At 45.6% G+C, this 12,827-nt stretch overlaps 1 protein-coding gene across 1 annotated transcript in view; it reads right to left on the bottom strand.

The window, feature by feature from the left end:
* LOC115482645 (protein unc-45 homolog B-like) overlaps positions 1–1,220 on the bottom strand; it is a 249,113-nt gene extending 247,893 nt beyond the window's left edge. Inside the window, 2 exon segments of the mRNA XM_030222599.1 lie at positions 885–1,092; positions 1,211–1,220. The gene's annotated coding sequence lies outside the window, so the exon portion shown is untranslated.
* Positions 1,221–12,827: the final 11,607 nt, after the last annotated feature.

Genomic DNA, 12,827 nt, shown 5'->3' with positions numbered 1-12,827 from the left:
GTCTCGGTACCGACGATGCAGAGGGTCGATGCCTCAATGCAGCCGATACCGCCGATGCCGAGGTCGGAGGTCTTGACGCTGTCGACGTCGATGCACTCGATACCCCCGGTGCTGTTGCCGACGAAGAGCCCGAGAACAACACGTTCCACTGGGCCAATCTCGCTACCTGAGTCCTTTTCTGTAAAAGGGCGCAAAGACTACAGGCCTGCGGGGGGTGCCCAGCCCCCACACACTGAAGACACGACGCGTGCCTATCAGTGAGCGAGATTACCCGGGCGCACTGGGTGCAATTCTTGAAGCCGCTGGGAGACTTCGATGACATGGGCGGAAAAATCACGCCGGCGAAATCAAAACTCGTAATTGCGGTAAAGGCACCAAAAAGAGGGAGAGAAAAAAAACTCGAACCGAGGCCTCAAAGGGGCCTACCCCGAAAACGAAAGTAAACTTAACGGGGCAAAAAAGTGGAAATACGGGAAGGGAAAAAAAGACCGAAAAGGTCTTTCTCCAAATTCCCTTTTTTTTTTTCAATAGCGAAAAGTCAAAAGACGCGCGAGGGTCAACTTAAGGGGCGCGAACGGCGCAAAAACACGACCGTCCCGAGCACGGACAAAAGAAGACTGACGAACACGAGCCGGTTCGGGCGGGAAGACGGCCGCGCGTGCGCGGTGCGCATTGGCGCGCGAGGACTAGCAAAGGCCTTTGCTACAGAAGTTCCGATTGGAGGGGGCTGCCGTGGACGTCACGCATCAGTGAGAACAAGCAGCCTGCTTGTCCTCGAAGAATTATAAATACCCAAGATGTGTCAAATTGTTAGGCGAGAAATACTACCATTAACTCAAGTCTTATTAAAATTTAGAATTTCCCAGTCTGCATCAAAAACATACCTACAATCCTGGAATTCTTTATGCTATGACCTGAGCTGTAGCACGTGGCTCGAACACAAGGTTACTGCATCACCCCGATGCATGGATGGTTGAAAAACTGAAAGTTATTATGCTTTATTCCATTCCAGTCACTATAGGTTTGTGTAAATGGCAGTAATAGTTGAAAAATGACCCTCATCCACCCTAAACCATGAATCTGGCTGTGTATCTGAAAGGAGGAAGACAGCATGGATCAATGTTATCTAGCAGCATATGGCTTTGGGAAGTTTACAATCTAATCAGCTAAAACGTTGCTGTCCTTATTTGGCAGTAAACCCTACTATCACCTGCTGCTCCATAGGTTTGAGATGCCTTCTTACTTAATTTTTCTCTCAAATTTAGCATTCAATTGCAGGAATGTTAACAGCCACTTTGAGTCTACTAATAAGTGGGAAAAGGTGGGATACAAGTGTAACAAATAAAATAAATAAATAGAGACCAGCAGTCCTCAGTGACTTACCTAAGGAAAGCTCCGGGTGTGCAGTTCTCTTGGCTGTCTGGCACTGAATGAAATGTGGAGCACACTTCCATCCTGCACTTTATAAATAACCCAGGGCCATAGGAGGAGCATGGCAGACTAAACAAAAGTTAGAAGGGGAACGGCTGGAAAATTTTGGGAAAAACTACAACCTGAAATCAAGGGAGAGAGGATTAGCAAAATACCTCATCAAAAACAATGTATTTATATTTGTAATAGATATATTATGATGAATGAGAAGGTGTAAATCTGTCTTAAAAGCTGCAGTTATTACAAGTGTTTCCCTGTGGATACTCTTATCCTAATCCCAGACCTCTTGTCTATTTATGGAAGGAACAGCTGGGGACCCAGAAACAAATGTTCCCTGTACCTAGAGGGCTGCCAGTAGCTCCTAACAACTTCTGGAATATGCTAGAGAGCCTCAGAGACAATTTCTCGAGACCTCTCACTATGCCTCATTGTTGAATGTATTATACTGTTCTGTGACAGAAAGCTAGTCATTCCATTCCAAATGCTCTTCTATTCCACAAACACCTCACAAGTTCTATGTGGATAACAGACAATTAAACCTGGCAATCCCTGGGAAATAACAACCAATATTTACCAGGAAAAACAACCAGAAAGTCCAAATTACACTTTTAAATATATCTTGAAAAGAAATGTTTTTAATTCCTACCTAAAGGCAAAATAGTTCCACATTTCTTTTCAATTTGTAAAGTTTATTTAATATACCACAAACATCAGTACAAATCCAAGCTTGGTACAACAGTAACATTCTAACATTCTCTAGTCACATCCTTAAGAGTTGTACATAGAAACAAGAAGTTATAACCAACTCTTCCCCCCCCCCCCATTTTCCCCCTTGTGGACCCCTGCCCCCCCCCCCCCCCCCCCGCCTCCCTCCCCCTCTCCCCCTCCCCCCAAATCCCGCTTTCCACATTTTTCTAATATGAATAGGAACTGAATTCCTGATGGACAGTGCTTGATAAAGCTTGATGTAAAAATCCGTCAGTATTTTAGCCCTTTAGGGTCTGGGAAGTGTAACAACATACCATCCTGTAAATGATGTTCAATATTTGGCATTTGAATCAGTTACAACATATAACAAGGCACTAATCCATAAAATATTTTAAAAACCATCATACAAACTTTGAAATGGATCTGCAGCTGTATTTTGAATAGTCTGAATTTTCTTTATGGCTACCTGCATAAATGATGTTACTATAGTCAAGACAAGACAGTAATAAAAATTAGCATATACTACTAATCATCTCTGTAGCACTACTAGATGTACGCAATGCTGTACACATTATATACAGCAGGGGCGCAGCTATGGGTGGGCCTGGGCGGGCCCACGCCCATCCAATCTTGGCTCAGGCCCGCCCACCCAGTTTTAAGTGCGGTTGACTTAAAGCGCACAGAGCATAAGTACATAAGTAATGCCATACTGGGAAAAGAACAAAGGCCCATCAAGCCCAGCATCCTGTCCCCGACAGCGGCCAATCTAGGCCAAGGGAACCTGGCAGCTTCCCAAATGTACAAACATTCTATACATGTTATTCCCGAAATTGTGCATTTTTCCAAGTCTATTTAGTAGTGGTCTATGGACTTGTCCTTTAGGAAAACGTCCAAAACCTTTTTTTTTTTTTAATTTGCATGAAGTCTTTATTGGCCATTGAAACATGGCAAAAAAAATGCAATGTACAACAAATAAGATAGCACTGTTTCATACTGTATACAAATAATCAACTAAAACACCTAGTGCTTCAATATTCAACAGTTTCAACACCCATATGTTAACATCTTGTAACTTCAGACTTTTTGAATTTTACTGAAACAGATGTTACCTTCCGTAAACCCTCCCCTCAACCCCCTCCCAAAAGGACACCGCTGGCCACTCTCATTCATACCACCTTCTCAACAGTCATGCTAAACTTTCTGAGTACCCAGAGTAAAAAATTTCCAGACTGAATGCCATCTCCCCTTCTGTTGCTTGCGTTCTGCCATTAGCCTCTCCATTTCACACAGGTGCCTCAATTTATTAAGCCACTTCATTACCGGGGGTACCCCCACCTGCTTCCAATGAGAGGCAATAACCACCCGTGCTGTTCCAACCGCATGCCTCACCAATGTCTGCTGGCATGTCGCAAGACCAGCAACCCTAGCAGAAAACAGGAATACTTCAGGGACCCAGGGGACCGAGCATCCCAGCCAGCTCTGCAGCTTACTATGGACCGTTTTCCAGAATGCTCGAATTTTGACACAGCTCCACCGTATAAGTACATAAGTAATGACACACTGGGAAAAGACCAAAGGTCCATCGAGCCCAACATCCTGTCCACGACAGCGGCCAATCCAGGCGAAGGGCACCTGGCAAGCTTTCCAAATGTAAAAACATTCTATACTTGTTATTCCAATTGTGGATTTTTCCCAAGTCCATTTAGTAGTGGTTTATGGACTTGTCCTTTAGGAAACTGTCTAACCCCTTTTTAAACTCTACTAAGCTAACCGCCTTCACCACGTTCTCTGGCAACGAATTCCAGAGTTCAATTACGCGTTGGGTGAAGAAACATTTTCTCCGATTTGTTTTAAATTTACTACACTGTAGTTTCATCGCATGCCCCCTAGTCCTAGTATTTTTGGAAAGCGTGAACGGACGCTTCACATCCACCTGTTCCACTCCACTCATTATTTTATATACCTCTATCATGTCTCCCCTCAGCTGTCTCTTCTCCAAGCTGAAAAGCCCTAGCCTCCTTAGTCTTTCTTCATATGGAAGTCGTCCCATCCCCGCTATCATTTTAGTCACCCTTCGCTGCACCTTTTCCAATTCTACTATATCTTTCTTGAGATGCAGCGACCAGAATGGAGTGGAGGAGTGGCCTAGTGGTTAGGGTGGTGGATTTTGGTCCTGGGGAACTGAGGAACTGAGTTCAATTCCCACTTCAGGCACAGGCAGCTCCTTGTGACTCTGGGCAAGTCACTTAACCCTCCATTGCCCCATGTAAGCCACATTGAGCCTGCCATGAGTGGGAAAGCGCGGGGTACAAATATAACAATAAATAAAAATAAATTGAACACAATACTCAAGGAGCGGTCGCACCATGGAGTGATATAACGGCATTATAACATCCTCACACCCGTTTTCCATACCTTTCCTAATAAATACCCAACATTCTATTAGCTTTCTGAGCCGCAGCAGCATACTGAGCAGAAGGTTTCAGTGTATTATTGACGACGACACCCAGATCCTTTTCTTGGTCCGTAACTCCTAACGTGGAACCTTGCTTGACGTAGCTATAATTCGGGTTCTTTTTTCCCACATGCATCACCTTGCACTTGCTCACATTAAACGTCATCTGCCATTTAGCTGCCCAGTCTCCCAGTCTCGTAAGGTCCTGCTGTAATTTTTCACAATCCTGTCGCGAGTTAACGACTTTGAATAACTTTGTGTCATCAGCAAATTTAATTACCTCGCTAGTTACTCCCATCTCTAAATCATTTATAAATATATTAAAAAGCAGCGGTCCTAGCACAGACCCCTGAGGAACCCCACTAACTACCCTTCTCCATTGTGAATACTGCCCATTTAACCCCACTCTCTGTTTCCTATCCTTCAACTAGTTTTTAATCCACAATAGGACATTTCCTCCTATCCCATGACCCTCCAATTTCCTCTGTAGCCTTTCATGAGGTACCTTGTCAAACGCCTTTTGAAAATCCAGATACACAATATCAACCAGCTCCCCTTTGTCCACATGTTTGTTTACTCCTTCAAAGAATTGAAGTAAATTGGTCAGGCAAGATTTCCCCACACAAAAGCCGTGCTGACTTGGTCTCAGTAATCCATGTCCTTGGATGTGCTCTGTAATTTTGTTTTTGATAATAGCCTCTACCATTTTCCCCGGCACCAACGTCAGACTCACCGGTCTGTAATTTCCCGGATCTCCCCTGGAACCTTTTTAAAAAATGGGCGTTACATTGGCCACCCTCCACGCTCAATTTTAAGGATAAATTGCATATCACTAACAGTAGCTCCGCAAGCTCATTTTTCAGTTCTATCAGTACTCTAGGATGAATACCATCCGGTCCAGGAGATTTGCTACTCTTCAGTTTGCTGAACTGCATCATTACGTCCTCCAGGTTTACCGTGAAGTCAGTAAGTTTCTCTGACTCGTCCGCTTGAAATACGATTTCCGACACCGGTATCCCACCCAAATCTTCCTTGGTGAAGACTGAAGCAAAGAATTCATTCAATCTCTCCGCTACATCTTTATCTTCCTTGATTGCCCCTTTTACCCCTCGGTCAGCCAGCAGCCCCAACTGATTCTTTTGCCGGCTTCCTGCTTTTAATATACAGAAAAAAGTTTTGGTATGTTTTTTGCCTCTAATGCTATATTTTTTCGTAATCCCTCTTGGCCTTCTTTATCTGCGCCTTGCATTTGCTTTGACACTCTTCATGCTGCTTCTTGTTATTTTCAGACGGTTCCTTCTTCCATTTTCTGAAGGCGTTTCTTTTAGCCCTAATAGCTTCCTTCACCTCACTTTTCAACCACGCCGGCTGTCTTTTGGACTTCCGTCTTTCTTTCCTAATTCGTGGAATATGTTTGGCCTGGGCCTCCAGGATGGTATTTTTGAATAGCATCCATGCCTGTTGTACAGTTTTTACCCTCTCAGTTATCCCTCTAAGTTTTTTCTTAACCGTTCTTCTCATTTTATCATAGTCTCCTTTTTTAAAGTTAAACGCTAACGTATTTGACTTCCTAAGTATAGTTACTTCAAGGTTGATATCAAAACTGATCATATTATGATCACTGTTATCAAGCGGCCCCAGTACTATAACGTTCCCCACCAGATCATGTGCTCCACTCCAAAGGACCAAGTCTAGAATTTTTCCTTCTCTCATCGGCTCCTGCACCAGCTGCTCCATAAAGCTGTCCTCGATTTCATCAAGGAATTGTACCTCTCTAGCGTGTCCCGATGTCACATTTGCCCAGTCTATATTTGAGTAATTGAAGTCACCCATTATTATCGCATTGCCTATTTTGTTTGCATCTTTGATTCCTCTTATCATTTTTGCGTCCTCCTGCTCATCCTGGCAAAGCAGACGGTAGTACACTCCTATCACCATCCTTTTCCCTTTTATACATGGAATTTCAATCCATAATGATTCAAAGGTGTGATTTGTGTCCTGCTGAATTTGTAATCTATCTGAGTCAAGGCTCTCATTAATATACAATGCTACCCCTCCACCAGTCCGGTCCACCCTATCACTACGATATAATTTGTACCCCGGTATGACAGTGTCCCACTGGTTATCCTCCTTCCACCAGGTCTCAGTAATGCTTATTATATCCAATTTTTCATTTAGTCATAATTGATAGATCCTTGCAATTGGAGCAGCAAGTGAACTCTACAGTCAAGCTTAAGCGTATCCAGCCTTATTTCCCTAGAGAAGTTTTCCGCAACCTAGTCCAGTCTCTAGTTATAAGCCGTCTCGATTACTGCAACAGTATCTATGGGGGATGCACAAGTATGCTCCTAAAAAAAATTGCAAACTGCTCAGAACACAGCTGTCCGACTCATCTTCGGTAAATCGAGATTTGATAGTTCGAGGACCACTGCGTGAGAGGCTGCACTGGCTTCCTGTGAAGGACCGCATTGCTTTCAAGATCTGCGCATTGGTACACAAAATCATCTATGGAGAAGCCCCTGCTTATATGGACACCCTTATTAACTTACCACCCAGGAACTCCCACAAGTCAGCTCGTTCGTACCTCAATCTCCACTACCCAGCTTTTAGTGGCCTTAAATATAAGACCGTCTATGCTTCCTCTTTCTCTTATCTCAGCACTCAATTGTGGAGCGGGCTGCCTCAGGTGGTCAAATTCACTCCTGATCACCCAACCTTCAAGAAGTGACTCAAGACCTTCCTTTTTGGTAGAGCATACGCAGTGAGCCCGCCTGGCGCCACATCCTTCTGAACCATGGCTATGCTAGTGACAAATGTCACCTTCTCCTCTCTCCCTTTCCCTTTTATGTTATTTCTTTTTCCCTTTCTCAACTCTGAATATTGTATTTTGAATTAATGTTTGCTTAATAGACTACTGTACGCCACATTGAGCCTGCCTCTGGGTGGGAATATTGTGGGATATAAATGCTATAAATAAATAAATATTCCAATTCTCCCATCTTATTTCTTAGACTCCTAGCATTTGCACATAGACATTTCAGAGTATGTTTGTTGTTCCTATTTGCATGATGCTTAGTGCTTGACACTATTGATTTCCCATCTTTTGTCTGATCTTTAGTTGTATTTAAAGGCACCTGGCCTACCACGGTCTCTTGTGCAACCTCACTATCCAGAAACCCTACCTTCCCTGTTTGTGAGGTATCATTGCAAGATACCTTATCCCGAACCATGCGCTGTTGTGCGATTGTCGGCCTTTCCCCCATATCTAGTTTAAAAGCTGCTCTCTCTCTTTTTTGAATGCTGACGCCAGCAGCCTGGTCCCACCCTGGTTAAGATGGAGCCAGAGCCAAAGCCAAAGCAGCAGCCTTTCACTAATTCATTTCTACCGTTGTCGTGCCGCGGCTCGCTCAGCTGATCTCCCAGTCCCACCTACCTTTTGGGCAGACTCGGTACGGCAGTGAGTCGACTCAGCACTGAATAAACATGGTCGCAGCTCTTGACTTCGTGGTGACCTGCAGCGTGCATGACGTCCTCTTCCTTCTCAGCCACCTGTGTGCTGATGACTCATGTTCCATCCCGCGCGGCACACTCAGCCTCATTCTCGCAGCTTGTCATCTTCTCGAGGCTTAAAAAAAAAAATAGCTGCACACTCAGCTGCATGCGCCGGGAATCGGGACCACGCGGCACTTTCTGCTCCTCCTCTCCCCCCCAGGCCCGCCCGGACCGCAGTGCCACTGTCAGATGGAAAAGTTGGTGCCACCTGGGTGTGTAGCAGCAGGTGCGGCTTCTTAGCTCTCTTACATTGTGCCTTAGTGCAGTAGCATTCCCCAGTGTCCCAGGAGTGCCCCACGGTGAGCCACAACACACTCTGCCTGAATCAGCTACAGGAGCCAGGGTGTTCTGCACTGCGTGGAATTTGCAACTTTACTGCAAGCAGCTGCCCAGCACTGAAGGTAATAAAATTTGAAATACTTTTTTTTAACATCATCATGTAGGTTTTATTTTTTTTGTACTCAAAATGCTGGCTGGTGTTGGTGGGATTCTGGGTGGGGTAGGGCAAAAAATGTAATAGAGAATTAAATATCTGTGCTGGTCCTGGCTACAGGATTACTTCCAGCCTCACCAGGGTAATGCTCTCCTTTTAGGAGGCTTCCCTCCTCCAAGGTAGCAGAGGGGCTGCCAGACTGGAGGTGGGACTTCTCTACAACATCCTTGTAGGCCTCCTGTCTCCCTCAGCTCCTCTAAGTCTGCTACTCTAGCCTCAAGAGAACGGACTCGTTCTCTGAGAGGTAGGAGCTCTTTGCATCAAGCACACACATATGACATCTCACCAACTGGGAGATAATCAAACATGTGACACTCAGTGCAAAACACTGGATAGCACCCCTCTTGCTGCTGAACTACTGCCTGCATTTGAATATTATAGAGTTGTTTAATTCAAACTTCTTAAGGCACTTGGGATATCAGATGAATATAATGATCTTTTGACTGTTGTAATTTATAATTTATTTAGAGTTTACGTCTTAGAAACTAATTAAATGTAATTCAGACTTAATTAGAATAATCAAACATATAAATGACAAGTGACCGACTCACCCGCAAATGCGCAGTAGAGACTTCCCTCTCTGTCCCGCCCTCACGTCAAGACATGACGTCAGAGGGCGGAACAGAGAGGGAAACGGACGCTGCTGCTGCCGCCAGTGGAGACGAACATCACCGGCGCACCAACCTCCACCCTCCCCAACGTCATCGCCGCCACCGCTCCCCGCCCCCCTCTGTATCGGGCCCCCTGCACTGACATGACAGCGCCTCTCACCTCCGTGTGGAAGCACTGCAGGCAGCAGCACTTTCACAGAGGTGAGAGGCGCTCTCATGTCAGTACAGGGGGCCCGGCACGGAGGGGGGAGGGAGCGGCGGCGAGGAGGGTAGCTGGACATGGAGGGAGGGCAGGGGGAGAGAGGAGGGTTGCTGGACATGGGGAGAGAGCAGGGGAGAGAGGAGGGTTGCTGGACATGGGGAGAGAGCAGGGCAGAGAGGAGGGTTGCTGGACATGGGGAGAGAGCAGGGGAGAGAGGAGGGTTGCTGGACATGGGGGGAGGGCAAGGGAGAGAGCAGGGTCGGTGGCCGGGGGGAAGTCAAGGGAAAGAGGAGCATTGCTGGATATGGAGGGAGGGCAGGGGAGAGAGGATGGTTGGTGGACGGGGGAGGCCAGGGGAAACAGGAGGGCTGCTGGGCATGGGGGGGGGGGAGGACAGGGGAGAGCAGGGTTGCTGGACATGGATCGGGGGGGGGGGGGCAGGGGAGAGAGGAGGTTTGCTGGACATGGATGGATGGAGGTGAGAATTATTACATTTTGCAAAACACAAATCTCGCCCGTTTTAACGGGCTTAACAGCTAGTTAACTATAAATGACGAGTTGAGCTAGGGGTGGGTGGGAATTAGGACTGAACTGGGCCCTTCTGTGCCTTCTAGAGACTATCTGTGGTAGAAACTTCAAATTTTAAAGCTATAGGGAAAAGGCTATGGAGACTAGCTAATAAAGTTTGCTTGCTTTTTTTTTTTTTTTAATTCTAACTGTATCAAAAAGACTGGAAGCTGTGCAAGAAAAGCTACAAAAATGGTTTGGGATTTGCATTGCAAACCATACAAGAGACTTGCCGACCTGAATATGTATACCTTGGAGGAAAGGAGAAACAGGGATGACATGATACAGACATTGAAAGGTCTTATTCCGCAAACAAACCTTTTCCGGTGGTAGAACTGAATTGAGGTTGGAGGGGGGCAAACTCAGAAGTAATGTCAGAAAGTATTTTTTTCATGGAAAGCGTGGTAGATACGTGGAATGCCCTCCCGCGGGACATGGTGGAGATATAAAACGGTAATGGAATTCAAACATGCGTGGGATAAACACAAAGGAATCCTGTGTAGAAGGAATGGATCTACGGAATCTTAGGGGAAATTGGGTGGCGACGCTGGTAATTGGAGAGCAAAACCAATGCTAGGTAAACTTCTACGTTCTGCGCCCTGATCATGGCTGAATGGATATGGATGGACTAAACTGTAGATTTTAAGGGGCTTCGACGTTAGCTTCAGAACATTTAGTACAGGAACAGTGCTGGGCGGACTTTTACAGTCTATGCCATGAGAAAGGTATTCATCCTAGAGTACTGATAGAACTGAAAAATGAGCTTGTGGAGCTATTGTTAGTGATATGCAATTTATCCTTAAAATCGAGCGTGGTACCGGAAGATTGGAGGGTGGCCAATGTAACGCCGATTTTTTTAATGGTTCCAGGGGAGATCCGGGAAATTATAGACCGGTGAGTCTGACGTCGGTGCCGGGCAAAATGGTAGAGGCTATTATTTTTTTATATAAATCTTATTAGAATCCAAAACACATACTGCAAACCAGTTACAAACCAGTGAAACTCAAACACAGTACAGTTAGTTTCCATAAAGTGTTCCTCATTTCCCCCCCCCCCCCCCCATTACATCTCCTCTCCCTCTACCTCCTCCCAACCCCATCCTAGACCCCTTCCCCCCCCTACCCCTTTAACAGTTCAAAATCTTGCTTCTTGCGACTGGAGTGAGTGTCCCAGAACGGGGACCAGGTTTTGCAAAAAGTGTCGCCTTTCTTTGAGGCTAGGTCTATGATCCCTTTCTTTTCCAGTGAGCAGCAATAAATCATGGCTGACCTCCAGTGTGCCACACTTGGTCCCTCCGCATCCAGCCACAACTGAAGGATGGTTCGTTTTGCCATCAAGATGGATTTTTTCAAAAATGCTTTATATCCCACTGGAGCTGGTCTCTGTATCCTGAATATGTCAAAGAGTTGTTCAGGGAATGGGCGCCACCGACAGGACCACATTTGTGACACATGGAGGCCCAACTACCCCAAAAAGGCCCGTGTTCTAGAGCAGCTCCAGTACATGTGCCCCAAATCGGCACCGCCACCCCCACACTTTGGGCAGGTGTCTGTTTCTCGGAGAGTGGCCCGATATGCTCTATGGGGGGAAATATGTAGTCTCAACAAGAACTTGTACTGGATTTCACACCATGCCACATTTTCCGTGAGACCATAAACCACCCAAAGGCACTCCACTATTTGCTCTTGCCGGAGATTAATATTCAGTTCTCGATTCCACTCCTGTGTCACCTTAGAGAGGCCAAGTTCCTGTAGCGAGTCACTGAGAAATCTATGAAAGTAGGTAGAGGCTATTATTAAAAACAAAATTACAGAGCACATCCAAGGACATGGATTACTGAGACCAAGTCAGCACGGCTTTAGTGTGGGGAAATCTTGTCTGAACAATTTACTTCAATTCTTTGAAAGAGTAAACAAACATGTGGACAAAGGGGAGCTGGCTGACATTGTGTACCTGGATTTTCAAAAGGCGTTTGACAAGGTACCTCATGAAAGGCTACAGAGGAAATTGGAGGGTCATGGGATAGGAGGAACTGTCCTATTGCGGATTAAAAACTGGTTGAAGGATAGGAAACTGAGAGTAGGGTTAAATGGAGAAGGGTAGTTAGTGAGGTTCCTCAGGGGTCAGTGCTAGGGCCGCTGCTTTTTTTTTTTTTTTTGTTACATTTGTACCCCGCACTTTCCCACTCATGGCAGGCTCAATGCGGCTTTATAAACGATTTAGAGATGGGAGTAACCAGCGAGGTAATTAAATTTGCTGATGAAACAAAGTTATTTAAAGTCATTAACTCACGACAGGATTGTGAAAAATTACAGAAGGACCTTACAAGACTGGGAGACTGGGCGGCTAAATGGCAGATGACGTTTAATGTGAACAAGTGCAAGGTGATGCATGTGGGAAAAAAGAACCCGAATTATAGCTACGTCAAGCAAGGTTCCACGTTAGGAGTTACGGACCAAGAAAGGGATCTGGGTGTCGTGTAGATAATACACTGAAACCTTCTGCTCAGTGTGCTGCTGCGGCCAGGAAAGCGAATAGAATGTTGGGTATTATTAGAAAAGGTATGGAGAACAGGTGTGAGGATGTTATAATGCCGTTGTATCACTTCATGGTGCGACCGCACCTTGAGTATTGTGTTCAATTTCTGGTCACCGCATCTCAAGAAAGATATAGTAGAATTGGAAAAGGTGCAGTGAAGGGCGACAAAATGATAGCGGGGATGGGACGACTTCCCTATGAAGAAAGACTAAGGAGGCTAGGGCTTTTCAGTTTGAAGAGACGGCTGAGGGGAGACATGATAGAGATATA

This window comes from Microcaecilia unicolor, chromosome 13, assembly GCF_901765095.1.
Source record: "Microcaecilia unicolor chromosome 13, aMicUni1.1, whole genome shotgun sequence".
Classification (NCBI taxonomy): Eukaryota; Metazoa; Chordata; class Amphibia; order Gymnophiona; family Siphonopidae; genus Microcaecilia; species Microcaecilia unicolor.
This window is presented reverse-complemented; position numbering and strand designations above follow the sequence as displayed.